This window comes from Globicephala melas, chromosome 2 (assembly GCF_963455315.2).
Source record: "Globicephala melas chromosome 2, mGloMel1.2, whole genome shotgun sequence".
Classification (NCBI taxonomy): Eukaryota; Metazoa; Chordata; class Mammalia; order Artiodactyla; family Delphinidae; genus Globicephala; species Globicephala melas.
In genome coordinates, this window is record NC_083315.2 from 38,413,319 (window position 1) to 38,431,489 (window position 18,171).

Here is an 18,171-nt window from a genome sequence, read left to right on the forward strand (position 1 = left end):
TAGAATCTGGTTCATTATATCTATGCATCGATCTATTCATCTTTGGTTCCTTTCCCGTGTAGGTTATTACAGAGTGTTGAGTAGACCTCTCTTGGTATTCCATAGGTATTTTGTGATTATATATTTCATAAGTATTAGTACATGTCTGTTAACCCCCATACCCTAATTCATATGTTCCTTACACCTTTCCATGTGGTTAAACATATTTTTGATTTCTGAACCCATGTGTGTCCTTCTCTTGGAAATAATTTCATGGGTATTAATTTTTATATAACACCTATAACTGATGTCATAGGATATCTGTCTTTTGGGTTCTTTCTTACTTCCAGTTGTCTGACTGACTATTTCTAGATCCTTCTATTGTGGTGCCAACGGCAACGTTTCATTCTTTTCCTTGGCTAATATTCCATTGTGTACATGGACCACTTCTTGGTGCATTTCTCTGTTGATGGACATTCTGGTTTCTTCCAATTCTTGGCTATGTCACATGTTGCTGGTATTCAGGATTGCCAGCCTGTGTCTTTTTGATTCTCGTCTACTCAGGAGATAGGCCCATCAGTGGGCCTCCCAGATCGTAAGGTAGCTCAATTTTTACCTTGAAATGCACCTCCATTCTGTTCTCACCACTGGCTGTTACCAGGTGACATCCCACCAGCAGCTAGAGGGTACGCCATCCTCTAAAACCCCTTCAGTATTTATTCTTTGTAGACTTTTTTGTTGATGATCATTCTGACGACTGTGTGGTGAACGTTTTTGTAGACTGGATTTGCATGGCTTTATAAATTCCTGATGTTGAGCCTTTTTCTATGCCCTTTTTTAAGAAAAAAAGAAAGTAACAGAAAGAGAAGGAGAAATGTGCATAAAATATGTCTCTTGAAATTGTCGGTTTGAAATTTGCACATCTTTTGAGACTTTTGCTCGATTTTTGACCCAAGGATTTGTTTTGGGTGCAGGTGTCATTTACAGGCCTGCAATTATTTTGAATATCAAGTAACCATTAGCGCTTAGTTTAGAATCCTGTTGTGTGAAAGAGCCACAAGGCAGCAGCAGTTCTCCTTTAGCAAATCTGGTTACTAGGGCAACAGAGCCTCAATGGAAGTCGTGTTCTAGGTTGTAAATTAGAATGGAATGTGCCTGGAAAAAGCGCCTTAAGTTTACGTCTCACTACTTCTTGTTCGTTTTCTTAATTTAATTTTTATTTTTTATCACTGCAAGTTCGATTACAATGTTTTCCTTGTTCTAGGTGTGCAAGATGTGGTTGTTTTACACATATACATATATCTATCCTTCTTTGCATCCTTTTCTCTGGTATGTTATGACACAATATTGAGTAGTCTTCGCTTGATATTCCGTATTCGCTTGATATTCTGGTGATTATATTCTTCACCTGTGTTTGTATATCTCTGTTAACCCCAATATCCTAATATATCCAATCCTCACAGCTTTCCATTGGTGAACCATTAGTTTGTTTAATGAATCTGTGACTGCCTTTCTCTGTGGAAATATCTTCACTGGTATCAATTTTTAGGTAACACCTATAAGTGATATCCTAGGATATGTGTCTTTGTCTGACCTACTACATGTTGCATGATTACCTCTAGACTCATCTACGGTACTGCAAATGTCATTGTGTCATTTTTCCTTGCCTAATATTCCATCTTTACATGTACCAGTTCATCTTTGTTCACTCATCTGTTGATGGACTTTTTCGTTGCTTCCATGTGTTGGCATATACCCTGAGAAAACCATAGTTCAAAAGGAATCATGTACCAATATGTTCATTTCAGCTCTATTTACAATAGTCCAGAGATGGACACAACCTAAGTGTCCATCATTGGATGAATGGATAAAGATGATGTGGCACATATATACAATGGAATATTACTCAGCCATAAAAAGAAACGAAATTGAGCTATTTGTAATGAGGTGGATAGACCTAACGTCTGTGATACAGAGTGAACTATGTCAGAAAGAGAAATTCCATATGCTAACACATATATATGGATTTTAGGAAAAAAATAATGTCATGAATAACCTAGGGGTAAGACAGGAATAAAGACACAGATCTACTAGAGAATGGACTTGAGGATATGCGGAGGAGGAAAGGTAAGCTGTGACAATACGAGAGAGAGGCATGGACATATATACACTAGCAAACGTAAGGTAGATAGCTAGTGGGAAGCAGCCACATCGCACAGGGGGATCAGCTCGGTGCTTTGTGACCACCTGGAGGGTTGGGGTAGGGAGGGTGATATGGAGGGAGACGCAGAGAGAAGAGATATGGGAACATATGTATAACTGATTCACTTTGTTATAAAGCAGAAACTAACATACCATTGTAAAGCAATTATACTCCAATAATGATGTAAAAAAAAGTGTGAGAGCTAAATCTATTTTTGTACAGTGAGGAACATGATGTTCCAGATGTAAGGAACACCTGGATAAAAGAAGAAAGCTACACATTATGCTGGTCGATTGAGGGAGTGGGAAAGGATGGCAACTGGTAAAATATTTTCTTTTCCTTTAATCTTTTTAAATTTCACTTGTTACAAAGAACTTGAATTATAATTGTGCTTCTAAAAAGTAACAATGGAAATTTAAAAGAAAATATATATATTGTGTGTTTAATTACATTTCATAGAATTATTATCCCTGAATCATAATTCTATTAGTACACCAGTATAGAGATTATTTCTTAATATTTAGGTAAGAACCATTTCCTTCTTTTTTTGATAATAATTCTGTAAACTCATTCCCAGTAATGGCACTCTTCCCCAAATCAAAGGTTTAATAAGGGAGATGCAAGCAGAATAATCATGAAAACACAAGGCAATACAACAGCAACAAAAATTTCTAACTTCCAATAACAGCTCAATTTAGAAGAGGGTTTATATCTTCAGAACAAAAGCATGCCGCCTTGACTTTCTAACCAGTCAAAATCTGTGTATTCTACAGAAAATCTGTGATGTTACTCCCATAAAATTACCCTTTACTGCTTCTGCCTCCATTAGATGTCCTAACAGTACTGTTTTAATGTACAGGTTAGAAACAAAATCCTGATGTGATTTATTTATAATGTGTGTATTCTTTGTCTTATCCTAGTGCCTAAAGTCTTCTCCAGGCCTGGACCCCAAATAATATTCCTTTACTTGCTAAGTGATATCTGGAGAGTGAGAGAGGTTTAATAAATACCATAACCCTTAAGCATATCCTAATCCTAACCATAACCCATGGCCGTACCCTAACCTGTACCCTAAACTCTACCCTACCCCTTACCCTAATCTGAACCCGTACCCTAACACAAACCCATACCCTAAACCATACTCTAAACCTAAACTGCAGCCATACCCTAAACTGTACCCTAAGCCTAACCCATACTGTAACCCTAACACTAAACCTAACCCGTACCCTAATCCTAATGTGTAGCCTAACACATACCCTAACCCTAATACACTGCCGTACCATAACCTGTACCCTAAAACGTACCCGTGCCCTAAACCTAACCCTAACCCTATCCCTAAACCTAACACATACCCTAATCATAACACGTACACTAACACTAACCAGTACCCTAACACATATCCTAACCCTATCCTGTAGCCATACTGTAAGCTGTACCCTAACCCAAACCGGTACCCTATCCCGTACCCAAACCCTAATCCTTAGGCCTAACTTAATTTTTTTTATTTTAAAATATACTTTTCTGGGGTTAAAACAAATTAGCAGAACAACAAAATAAAACAGAAAGTAACCTAAGTGTCCCTCAAAAAGCTAAGTCTTAAATACTTGGTACTTCTGTTCTATGGACTGTTATGTAGCCTATAAACAGTTTGAGAGCTAAATCTGTTTTACTACAGTGAGAAACATGATGTTTCCGATTTTAAGGAACACCTGGATAAAATGGGAATGCTACACATTATGCTGGTCGTTTCAGGGAGTGGGAAAGGATAGCAAGTGGTAAAATATTTTCTTTTCCTTTAATCTTTTTAAAGTTCATTGTTACAAAGAACTTAAATTATAATTGTGCTTCTAAAAAGTAACAATGGAAATTTAAAAGAAAAAAACATATATTGTGTGTTAAATTACATTTCATAAAATTATTATCCCTGAATCATAATTGTTTGTACACCTATATAGACATTATTTCTTAATATTTAGGTGAGAACCATTTCCTTCTGTTTTTGAGAATAATTCTGTAAACTCTTTTCCAGTAATGGCACTATTCCCCAAATCAAAGGTTTAACAAGGGAGATGCAAGCAGAATAATCATGAAAACACAAAGCAATACAAGAGCAACAAAAAATTTCTAACTTCCAATAACAGTTCAATTTAGAAGAGGGTTTATATCTTCAGAACAAAAGCATTCCGCCTTGACTTTCTAATCAGGCAAAACCTGTGTATTCTATAGAAAATCTGTGATGTTACTCCGATAAAACTACCCTTTACTGCTTCTGCCTCCATTAGATTTCCTAAGCACTAGTGTTTTAATATACAGGCTAAAACAAAATCCTAATGTGATTTATTTATAAAATCCTAATGTGATTTATTTATAATGTGGGAGTTCTTTGTCTTATCCTACTGTCTAAAGACTTCTCCATGGCTGGACCCCAATAATATTCCTTTATGTGCTAAGTGATATCTGGAGAGTGGGAGAGATTTAATAAATAACCTAACCCTAATGCACACCCTAAGCCTAAAGAATACTCTAACCCTAAGCCGTACGTACCCTAACCCTAACCCTAAGTCTAAACTATACCCTAGCCCGTACCCTAATCCTAACCTGTACCCTAACACTAACCCTAATCCTAACCCATAACCTACCCCTAACCCGTAGCCATACCCTAAACTGTACCCTAACCCTAACCCATACCTTAACCCTAAACTGGACCCTAACACGTACCCTAATCCTAAGCCATACCCTAACCCATACCCTAACCCATACCCTAAACCTAAACCGTAGCTATACCCTAAACTGTACCCTAACCCATACCGTAACCCTAACCCTAACCCACACCCTAAACCATAACCTAATCTTAATCCGTACACTAACACTAACTCGTACCCTAACCCGTTGCTGACCCTAGCCTTTACCCTAAACCATACCCATGACATCACCCTAAGCCTAACCCTAATCCTTTCCCTAACCCGTACCCTAATCCTAACCCGTACACTAACACTAACCCGTAGCCATACCCTAGACTGTACCCTAACCCTATCCCATACCCTAACCCTAAACCGTACCCATACCTGAAACTGTACACTAACCCTAACCGATACCGTAACCCTAATCCTAACCTGTACACTGAACCGTACCCTAATTCTAACCCATACGCTAATACTAACCTGTACCCTAACACGTACCCTAACCCTAACCCGTTGCCATACCATAACCTGTAAACTGTATCCGTGCCCTAACCCTTACCCTAACCCATACCCTAATCCTAACCTGTACACTAACAATAAACCATACCCTAAAAAGTACCCTAACCCATAACCATACCCTAAACTGTACCCTAACCCTGTCCAGTATCCTAACCCTAACCCTAAACCATACCCTAAGCCGTACACTAAACCTAAACCATAGCCATATCCTAAACTATACCCTAACCCTAACCCATACCCTAACCCTAAACTTAACCCTAACCCATACCCTAATCTCTACCGTAATCCTTTCCCATACAGTAACACTAAACCATACCCTAACCCGTATCCTAAGCCTAAAACGTAGCCGTACACTACCATGTACCCTAAACCATATGCTAACCCTAACCCTTACCCTAACCCTAACCTGTACCCTAATCCTTACCTGTACCTTAACCCTAACCAGTACCCTAACCCATACCCTAAAACCTAATCCTTAGCCATAACTTTTTTTTTTTCTATTTTAAAAAATATTTTTCTGGGGTTAAAGCAATTTAGCAGAACAACAGAATAAAACAGAAACTAACCTGAGTGTCTCTCAAAAACTAAGTCTGGCGGAGATCACCTTCCTCCCCACAGATCCACCAGAAATACATCTATACATGGAACAACTCCTACAGAACACCTACTGAACGCTGGCAGAAGACCTCAGACCTCCCAAAAGGCAAGAAACTCCCCACGTACCTGGGTAGGGCAAAAGAAAAAAGAATAAACAGAGACAAAAGGATAGGGACGGGACCAGCACCAGTGGGAGGGAGCTGTGAAGGAGGAAAAGTTTCCACACACTAGGAAGCCCCTTCGCGGGCGGAGACTGCGGGTGGCGGAAGGGGAAAGCTTCGGAGCCACGGAGGAGAGCACAGCAACATGGGTGCGGGGGGCAAAGCGGAGAGATTCCCTCACAGAGGATCGGTGCCGACCGGCACTCACCAGCCCGAGAGGCTTGTCTGCTCCCCCGCCGGGGTGGGTGGGGCTGGGAGCTGAGGCTTGGGCTTTGGGCAGAGTGCAGGGAGAGGACTGGGATTGGAGGCGTGAACACAACCTGCAGAGCGTTAGTGCGACACGGCTGGCCAGGAGGGAGTCCGGGGTAAAGTCTGGACCTGCCGAAGAGGAAAGAGACTTTTTCTTCCCTCTTTGTTTCCTGGTGTGCGAGGAGAGGGGATTAAGAACGCTGCTTAAAGGAGCTCCAGAGACGGGCGCGAGCCGTGGCTAAAAGCGCAGACCCCAGAGACAGGCATGAGACGCCAAGGCCGCTGCTGCTACCACCAAGAAGGCTGTGTGCGAGCCCAGGTCACTATCCACAGCCCCCTTCCGGGGAGCCTGTGCAGCCCACCACTGCCAGGGTCCTGGGATCCAGGGACAACTCCCCTGGGAGAACGCACAGCGTGCCTCAGGCTGGTGCAACATCACGCCGGCCTCTGCCGCCGCAGGCTCGCCCCGCACTCCGTGCCCCTCCCTCTCCCCAGCCTGAGTGAGCCAGAGCCCCCGAATCAGCGGCTCATTTAACTCTGAGCGAAGAACAGACGCCCTCCGGCGACCTACACGCAGAGGCGGGGCCAAATCCAAAGCTGAGCCCTGGGAGCTGTGAGAACAAAGAAGAGAAAGGGAAATCTCTCACAGCAGCCTCAGAAGCAGCGGATTAAAGCTCCACAATCAACTTGATGTACCCTGCATCTGTGGAATACATGAATAGACAACGAATCATCCCAAATTAAGGAGGTGGACTTTGAGAGCAAGATTTATGATTTTTTTCCTCTTTTTGTGAGTGTGTATGTGTATGCTTCTGTGTGAGATTTTGTCTGTATAGCTTTGCTTCCACTATTTGTCCTAGGGTTCTATCCATCTGGTTTTTTTTTAATTTTCTTCTTAATAATTATTTTTTATTTTATTTTGCCCTTCCTTACTCCCTCTCTCCCTCCCTCCCTCCCCTCCTTTAGACAGCAAATCATCCCAAATTCAGGAGGTGGACTTTGAGAGGGACTTTTCCTCTTTTTGTGAGTGTGTATGCTTCTGTATGAGATTTTGTCTGTATAGCTTTGCTTCCCCATTATGTCCTAAGGTTCAATCTGTCCATTTAAAATATTTTTTTCTTAATAATTATTATTTAATTTAATAACTTTATTATATTTTATATTTTTTCCTTCCTTCCCTCCTTCCTTTCTTCCTTCTTCCCACCATCCCTCCCTCCCGCCCTCCCTCTCTCTCTCCTTTCTTTCCTTCTTTTCTTCTTCCTTTCTTTATTCCTTCCTTCCTTCCTTCCTTTCTTCCTTCCTACTTCTACTAATTCTTTCTCTCTACTTTTTCTCCCTTTTATTCTGAGCCGTGTGGATGAAAGGCTCTTGGTGCTGCAGCCAGGAGTCAGTGCTGTGCCTCTGAGGTGGGAGAGCCAACTTCAGGACACTGGTCAAGAGACCTCACAGCTCCACATAATATCAAATGGCGAAAATCTCCTAGAGATCTCCATCCCAACACCAACACCCAGCTTCACTCAACGGCCAGCAAGCTACAGTGCTGGACACCCTATGCCAAACAACTAACAAGACAGGAACACGACCCCACCCATGAGCAGAGAGGCTGCCTAAAATCATAATAAGTCCAAAGACACCCCAAAACACACCACCAGATGTGCACCTGCCCACCACAGAGACAAGATCTAGCCTAATCCACCAGAACACAGGCACTAGTCCCCTCCACCAGGAAGCCTACACAACCCACTGAACCAACCTTAGCCACTGGGGGCAGACACCGAAAACAACAGGAACTACGAACCTGCAGCCTGCAAAAAGGAGACCCCAAACACAGTAAGATAAGCAAAATGAGAAGACAGAAAAACACACAGCAGATGAAGGAGCAAGATAAAAACCCACCAGACCTAACAAATGAAGAGGAAATAGGCAGTCTACCTGAAAAAGAATTCACAATAGTGATAGTAAAGATGATGCAAAATCTTGGAAATAGAATAGACAAAATGCAAGAAACATTTAACAAGGACCTAGAAGAACTAAAGATGAAACAAACAACAATGAACAACACAATAAATGAAATGAAAAATACTCTAAATGGGATCAATAGCAGAATAACTGAGGCAGAAGAACGGATAAGTGACCTGGAAAATAAAATAGTGGAAATAACTACTGCAGAGCAGAATAAAGAAAAAAGAATGAAAAAAACTGAGGACAGTCTCAGAGACCTCTGGGACAACATTAAATGCACCAACATTCGAATTACAGGGGTTCCAGAAGAAGAAGAGAAAAAGAAAGGGACTGAGAAAATATTTGAAGAGATTATAGTTGAAAACGTCCCTAATATGGGAAAGGAAATAGTTAATCAAGTCCAGGAAGCACAGAGAGTCCCATACAGGATAAATCCAATGAGAAATACGCCAAGACACGTATTAATCAAACTGTCAAAAATTAAATACAAAGAAAACATATTAAAAGCAGCAAGGGTAAAACAACAAATAACACACAAGGGAATCCCCATAAGGTAAACAGCTGATCTTCAGCAGAAACTCTGCGAGCCAAAAGGGAGTGGCAGGACATATTGAAAGTGATGAAGGAGAAAAACTTGCAACCAAGATTAGCCAGCAAGGATCTCATTCAGATTTGATGGAGAAATTAAAACCTTTACAGACAAGCAAAAGCTGAGAGAGTTCAGCCCCACCAAACCAGCTTTTCAACAAATGCTAAAGGAACTTCTCTAGGCAAGAAACACAAGAGAAGGAAAAGATGTATAATAACGAACCCAAAACAATTTAGAAAATGGGAATAGGAACATACATATCGATACTTACCTTAAATGTAAATGGACTAAATGCTCCCACCAAAAGACACAGACTGGCTGAATGGATACAAAAATAAAACCCATATATATGCTGTCTACAAAGACCCACTTTAGACCTAGAGACACATGCAGACTGAAAGTAAGAGGATGGAAAAAGATATTCCATGCAAATGGAAACAAAAAGAAAGCCAGAGTAGCAATTCTCATATCAGACAAAACAGACTTTAAAATAAAGACTATTAGAAGAGACAAAGAAGGACACTGCATAATAATCAAGGAATCGATTCAAGAAGAAGATATAACAATTGTAAATATTTATGCACCCAACATAGGAGCACCTCAATACATAAGGCAAATACTAACAGCCATAAAAGGCGAAATCGACAGTAACACATTCATAGTAGGGGACTTTAACACCCCACTTTCACCAATGGACAGATCATCCAAAATGAAAATAAATAAGGAAACACAAGCTTTAAATGATACATTAAAGAAGATGGACTTAATTGATATTTATAGGACACTACATCCAAAAACAACAGAATACACATTTTTCTCAAGTGCTCAGGGAACATTATCCAGGATAGATCATATCTTGGGTCACAAATCAAGCCTTGGTAAATTTAAGAAAATTGAAATTGTGTCAAGTATCTTTTCCGACCACAGCGCTATGAGACTAGATATCAATTACAGGAAAAGATCTGTAAAAAATACAAACACATGGAGGCTAAACAATACACTACTTAATAACGAAGTGATCAATCAAGAAATCACAGAGGAAATAAAAAAATACCAAGCAACAAATGACAATGGAGACACAATGACCCAAAATCTATGGGATGCAGCAAAAGCAGTTCTAAGAGGGAATTTTATAGCAAAAAAATCTTACCTTAAGAAACAGGAAACATCTCGAATAAACAACCTAAACTTGCACCTAAAGCAATTAGAGAAAGAAGAACCAAAAAAACCCCAAAGTTAGCAGAAGGAAAGAAATCATAAAAATAAGATCAGAAATAAATGAAGGAAATGATAGGAAAGATCAATAAAGCTAAAAGCTGCTTCTTTGAGGAGATAAACAAAATAGATAAACCATTAGCCAGACTCATCAAAAAAATGGGAGGAGACTCAAATCAACAGAATTAGAAATGAAAAGGGAGAAGTAACAACTGACACTGCAAAAATACAAAAGATCATGAGAGATTACAAGCAACTCTATGCCAATAAAATGGACAACCTGGAAGAAATGGACAAATTCTTAGAAACGCACAACCTGCCAAGACTGAATCAGGAAGAAATAGAAAATATGAGCAGACCAATCACAAGCACTGAAATTGAAACTGTGATTAAAAATCTTCCAACAAACAAAAGCCCAGGACCAGATGGCTTCACAGGCGAATTCTATCAAACATTTAGAGAAGAGCCAACACCTATCTTTCTCAAACTCTTCCAAAATATAGCAGAGGGAGGAACACTCCCAAACTCATTCTATGAGGCCACCATCACCCTGATACCAAAACCAGACAAGGATGTCACAAAGAAAGAAAACTACAGGCCAATATCACTGATGAACATAGATGCAAAAATCCTCAACAAAATACTAGCAAACAGAATCCAACAGCACATTAAATGGATCATACGCCATGATCAAGTGGGGTTTATTCCAGGAATGCAAGGATTCTTCAATATATGCAAATCAATCAACGTGATACACCATATTAACAAATTGAAGGAGAAAAACCATATGGTCATCTCAATAGACACAGAGAAAGCTTTCGACAAAATTCAACACCCATTTATGATAAAAACCCTGCAGAGTGTAGGAATAGAGGGAACTTTCCTCAACGTAATAACGGCCATATATGACAAACCCACAGCCAACATCGTCCTCAATGGTGAAAAACTGAAAGCATTTCCACTAAGATCAGGAAAAAGACAAGGTTGCCCACTCTCACCACTCTTATTCAATATAGTTTTGGAAGTTTTAGCCACAGCAATCAGAGAAGCAAAAGAAATAAAAGGAATCCAAACCAGAAAAGAAGTAAAGCTGTCACTGTTTGCAGATGACATGATACTATACATAGAGAATCCTAAAGATGCTACCAGAAAACTACTAGAGTTAATCAATGAATTTGGTAAAGTAGCAGGATACAAAGTTAATGCCCAGAAATCTCTGGCATTCCTATACACTAATGATGAGAAATCTGAAAGTGAAATCAAGAAAACACTCCCATTTACCATTGCAACAAAACGAAAATATCTAGGAATAAACCTACCTAAGGAGACAAAAGACCTCTATGCAGAAAATTATAAGACACTGATGAAAGAAATTAAAGATGATACAAATAGATGAAGAGATATACCATGTTCTTGGACTGGAAGAATCAACATTGTGAAGATGACTCTACTACCCAAAGCAATCTACAGATACAGTGCAATCCCTATCAAACTACCACTGGCATTTCTCAGAGAACTAGAATAAAAAATTTCACAATTTGTATGGAAACACAAAAGACCCCGAATAGCCAAAGCTATCTTGAGAAGAAAAACAGAGCTGGAGGAATCAGGCTCCCAGATTTCAGACTATACTACAAAGCTACAGTAATCAAGACAGTATGGTACTGGCACAAAAACAGAAATATAGATCAATGGAACAGGATAGAAAGCCCAGAGATAAACCCACGCACATATGGTTACCTTATCTTTGATAAAGGAGGGAGGAATGTACAGTGGAGAAAGGACAGCCTCTTCAATAAGTGGTGCTGGGAAATCTGGACAGGTACATGTAAAAGTATGAGATTAGATCACTCCCTAACACCATACACAAAAATAAACTCAAAATGGATTAAAGACCTAAATGTAAGGCCAGAAACTATCAAACTCTTAGAGGAAAATATAGGCAGAACACTCTATGACATAAATCACAGCAAGATCCTTTCTGACCCACCTACTAGAGAAATGGAAATAAAAACAAAAATAAACAAATGGGACCTAATGAAACTTCAAAGCTTTTGCACAGCAAAGGAAACCATGAACAAGACTAAAAGACAATCCTCAGAATGGAAGAAAATGTTTGCAAATGAAGCAACTGATAAAGGATTAATCTCCAAAATTTATAAGCAGCTCATGCAGCTTAATAACAAAAAAAACAAACAACCCAATCTAAAAATGGGCAGAAGACCTAAACAGACATTTCTCCAAAGAAGATATACAGACTGCCAACAAACACATGAAACAATGCTCAACATCGCTAATCATTAGAGAAATGCAAATCAAAACTACAATGAGATATCATCTCACACCAGTCAGAATGGCCATCATCAAAAAATCTAGAAACAAATAATGCTGGAGAGGGTGTGGAGAAAAGGGAACACTCTTGCACTGTTGGTGGGAATGTAAATTGATACAGTCACTGTGGAGAACATTATGGAGGTTCCTTAAAAAACTACAAATAGAACTACCATATGACCCAGCAATCCCACTACTGGGCATATACCCTGAGAAAACAATAATTCAAAAAGAGTCATGTGGGGAGGGTGGGAGGGAGGGAGACGCAAGAGGGAAGACATATGGGAACATATGTTTATGTATGACTGATTCACTTTGTTATAAAGCAGAAACTAACACACCATTGTAAAGCAATTATACCCCAATAAAGATGTTAAAAAAAAAAAAAAAGAGTCATGTACCAAAATGTTCATTGCAGCTCTATTTACAATAGCCCGGAGATGGAAACAACCTAAGTGCCCATCATCGGATGAATGGATAAAGAAGATGTGGCACATATATACAATGGAATATTACTCAGCCATAAAAAGAAACGAAATTGAGCTATTTGTAATGAGGTGGATAGACCTAGAGTCTGTCATACAGAGTGAAGTAAGTCAGAAAGAGAAAGACAAATACCGTATGCTAACACATATATATGGAATTTAAGGAAAAAAATGTCATGAATAACCTAGGGGTAAAACAGGAATAAAGACACAGACCTACTAGAGAATATACTTGAGGATATGGGGAAGGGGAAGGGTAAGCTATGACAAAGCGAGAGAGACGCATGGACATATATACACTAGCAAACGTAAGGTAGATAGCTAGTGGGAAGCAGCTGCATAGCACAGGGAGGTCAGCTCGGTGCTCTGTGACCGCCTGGAGGGGTGGGATAGGGAGGGTGGCAGGGAGGGAGATGCAACAGGGAAGAGATATGGGAACATATGTATATATATAACTGAATCATTTTGTTGTAAAGCAGAAACTAACACACCATTATAAAGGAATTATATTCCAATAAAGATGTTAAAAAATGCTAAGTCTGAAATACTTGGTACTTCTGTTCTATGGACTGTTATGTAACCTATAAACAGTGTGAAAGCTAAGTCCGTTGTTCTACAATGAGAAACATGATGTCCGGATGTAAGGAACACCTGGATAAAATGAGCAAGCTACACATTATGCTGGTCGATTGAGGGAGTGGGAGAGGATGGCAAGTGGTAAAATATTTTCTTTTCCTTTAATCTTTTTTATTTCACTTGTTACAAAGAACTGGAATTATAATTGTACTTTTAAAATGTAACAATGTATATTTAAAAGAAAATATATATATATTGTGTGTTTAATTACATTTCATAGAATTATTATCCCTGAATCATAATTCTGTTAGTACACCAGTATAGAGATTATTCGTTAATATTTAGGTGAGAACCATTTCCTTCTGTTTTTGAGAATAATTCTGTAAACTCATTTCCAGTAACGGCACTGTTTCCCAAATCAAAGGTTTAACAAGGGAGATGCAAGCAGAATAATCATGAGAACACAAAGCGATACAACAGCAACAAAAAATTTCTAAGTTCCAATAACAGTTCAATTTAGAAGAGGGTTTATATCTTCGGAACAAAAGCATTCCGCCTTGACTTTCTAACCAAGCAAAATCTGTGTATTCCACAGAAAATCTGTGATGTTATTCCCATAAAACTACCCTTTACTGCTTCTGCCTCCATTAGATTTTCTAAGCACTAGTGTTTTAATGTAGAGGTTAAAAACAAAATCCTAGCATGATTTATTTATAATGTGTGTGTTCTTTGTCCTTTCTGAGTGTCTAAAGCCTTCTCCATGGCTGGATACCAATAATATTCCTTTATGTGCTAAGTGATATCTGGAGAGTGAGAGAGGTTCAATAAATACCCTAACCCTAAAGCGTACCCTAACCCTAACCCTACCCAATACACTAACCCTAACCCTAAGCCAAACCCTAACCCTATACTGTACCCTAGCCCATACCCTAATCCTAACCCACACCCTATCACTACCCTAACACTGACACATACCCTACGCCTAACCCGTAGCCATACGCTAAACTGTACCCTAACCCTATCCTGTACTCTAACCCTAACCCTAAACCATACCCTAACCCGTACCCTAGTTCTAACCCGTACCCTATCACTAACCCATACTCTAACCCGTACCCTAACCCTAAACCGTAGCCATATCCTAAACTGTACCCTAACCCTAACCCGTACCGTAACCCTAACACTAACCCGTACCAATTCCCTAAACCGTACCCTAATACTAACACGTACGCTAACACTAACCCGTACCCTCACCCATATTCTAACCCATACCCTAACCCTAAACCGTAGCCATACACTAAACTGTACCCTAACCCTAACCGTATTGTAACCCTAACCCTAACCTGTACCCTAAACCGTACCCTAAACCTAACCCATACATTAAAACTAACACGTACCCTAACACATACCCTAACCCTAACCCGTAGCCTTACCCTACACTGTACCCTAACCCTATCCCGTAGAAAAACCCTAACCATAACCCTAAACCGTACTCTAACCCATACCCTAATCCTAACCTGTAACCGAACCTGTACCCTAACCCTAACTTGAACCCTAACACTAAACTGTACACTAACCCGTATCCTAACCCTAACCCGTATCCTAACCCTAACCTTTACCCTAAACCGTACACTAACCCTAAACCTAACATTACCCCTAACCCTAAATGGTACCCTAACCCGTACCCTTACCCTAGCCCATACCTTAACCAATACCCCAACCCGTACCCGAAACCCTAATCCTTACCCCTAACTTAATTTTTTTTGTGTGTATTTTAAAAATATATTTTTCTGGGGTTAAAATAAATGAGCACAAAAACAAAATAAAACAAAGTAACCTGAGTTCCCTCAAAAAGCTAAGTCTAAAATACTTGGTACTTCTGTTCTATGGACTGTTATGTAGCCTATAAAAAGTGTGAGACCTAAATCTGTTTTTCTACAGTGAGAAACATAGTTTCAGATGTAAGGAACACCTAGATAAAATGAGAAAGGTACACATTATGCTGGTCGTTTCAGAGAGTGGGAAAGGATGGCAACTGTTAAAATATTTTCTTTTCCTTTAATCTGTTTAAATTTAACTTGTCACAAAGAATTGGAATTATAATTGTACTTTTAAAAAAATAACAATGTAAATTTAAATGAAAAAATATATATTGTGTGTTTAGTTACATTTTATAGAATTATTATCCCTGAATCGTAATTCTGTTAGTACACCAGTATAGAGATTATTTGTTAATATTTAGGTGAGAACTGTTTTTGAGAATAATTCTGTAAATCATTTCCAGTAATGGCACTCTTCCCCAAATCAAAGGTTTAACAAGGGAGATGCAAACAGAATAATCGTGAAAACACAAAGCAATACAACAGCAACAAAAACTTTCTAACTTCCAATAATAGCTCAATTTAGAAGAGGGTTTATATTTTCAGAAAAAAGCATTCCGCCTGGACTTTCTAACCAGGCAAAATCTGTGTATTCTACTCTGTGATTTTATTCCCATAAAACTACCCTTTACTGCTTCTGCCTCCATTACATTTCCTAAGCACTAGTGTTTTAATGTACAGGTTAAAAACAAAATCCTAATGTGATTTATTTATAATGTGTGTATTCTTTGTCTTATCCTAGTGTCTAAAGTCTTCTCCCTGGCTGGACCCCAAATAATATTCCTTTACATGCTAAGTGACATCTGGAGAGTGGGAGAGGTTTAATAAATACCCTAAACCTAAAGCGTACACTAACCCTTACCCTAAGCCGTACCCGAACCCTAACCCGTACCCTAACCCTAACCCTAAACTGTACCCAACCCCGTACCCTAATCCTAAGCCATACCCTAACACTAACCCTAACCTGTACCCTAACCCGTACCATAACCCTAACCCTAAAATGTACACTAGCCCGTACCCTAATCCTAACCCGTACTGTAAATCTAACCCTAACCCTAACATTTACCCTACCCCTAACCCGTAGCCATACACTAAACTGTACCCTAACCCTAACACTAAACCTAAGCTGAAACCACACCCTAACCTGTGCCCTAATCCTAACCCGTACTCTAAAATGTACCCTAATCTTAACCCGTACCCTAACACTAACCCATACACTAACACGTACCCTAATGCTAACCCGTACTGATACCCTAAACTGTACCCTAATGCTATCCCCTACCCTAACCCTAAACCGTAACCTAATGCGTACCCTAATCCTAACCTGTATCATAAGACTAACCCATACCCTTACCCGTACCCTAACCCTAAACCGTAGCCATACCCTAAACTGTACCCTAACCCTAACTAGTACCGTATCCCTAACCCTAACGCAAAACCATACCCTAAACCGTATCCTAATCCTAACCCGTACGCTAACACTAACCCGTACCCTAACACTTACCCTAACCCATTGCCGTACCCTAACCTGTACCATAAACTGTACCCATGCTCTAGACCTAACCCTAACCCTTACCCTAACATGTACCCTAATCCTAACCCGTACATTAACACTAATCTGTACCCTAACATGTACCCTAACATGTACCCTACCCCTAACCCGTAGCCATACCCTAAACTGTACCCTAACCCTAACCCTCACCTGTACCCTAATCTGAACCCATACCCTAACACTAAACTGTACCCTAACTCGTATCCTAACCCTAACCCATAGTCGTACCCTAACCTGTACCCTGAACCGTATACTAACCCTAAACCAAACCCTAACCCTACACCATACCCAACCCTAACCCTAACCTGTACCCTAACCTGTACCCTAATCTGTACCCTAACCCATACACTAACTCTAACTCGTACCCTAACCCTAACCTGTACCCTAATCCTAAACTGTACCCTAACCCTAACCTTCACACTAAACTCTAATCCTTACCCCTAAGTTAATTTTTTTTGTATTTAAAAAAATAGTTTTGGGGGGTTAAAACAAATTAGCAGAACAACAAAATAAAACAGAAACTAACCTGAGTGTCCCTCAAAAAGCTAAGTCTGAAATACTTGGTACTTCTGTTCTATGGACTGTTAAGTAGCCTATAAAAAGTGTGAGAGCTAAATCTGTTTTTCCACAGTGAGAAACATGATGTTTCAGATGTAAGGAACACCTGGATAAAATGAGAAAGCTGCATATTATGCTGGTCGTTTCAGGGAGTGGGAAAGGATGGCAAGTGGTAAAATATTTTCTTTTCCTTTAAACTTTTAAAATTTCACTTGTTACAAAGAACTTGAATTATAATTGTGCTTTTTAAAAGTAACAATGGAAATTTAAAAGAAAATAATATATTGTGTTTAATTACATTTCATAGTATTATCCCTGAATCATAATTCTGTTAGTATACCAGTATAGAGATTACTTCTTAATATTTAGGTGAGAACCATTTCTTTCTGTTTTTGAGAATAATTCTGTAAACTCATTTCAAGTAATGGAACTCTTCCCCAAATCAAAGGTTTAACAGGGAGATGCAAGCAGAATATTCATGAAAACACAAAGTGATACAACAGCAACAAAAAATTTCTAAGTTCCAATAACAGCTCAATTTAGAAGAGGGTGTATATCTTCAGAACAAAAACATTCTGCCTTGACTTTCTAACCAGTCAAAATCTGTGTATTCTACAGAAAATCTGTGATGTTACTC

The 18,171-nt window shown here is 39.3% G+C and overlaps 1 long non-coding RNA gene across 1 annotated transcript in view; it reads right to left on the minus strand.

Moving 5' to 3' along the window:
* Positions 1-233: 233 nt before the first annotated feature.
* LOC132593299 (uncharacterized) overlaps positions 234-18,171 on the minus strand; it is a 75,922-nt gene continuing 57,984 nt past the window's right edge. Inside the window, exon 3 of the long non-coding RNA XR_009562754.1 lies at positions 234-811. This is a non-coding gene — a long non-coding RNA (uncharacterized lncRNA). The remainder of the gene's footprint in view (positions 812-18,171) is intronic.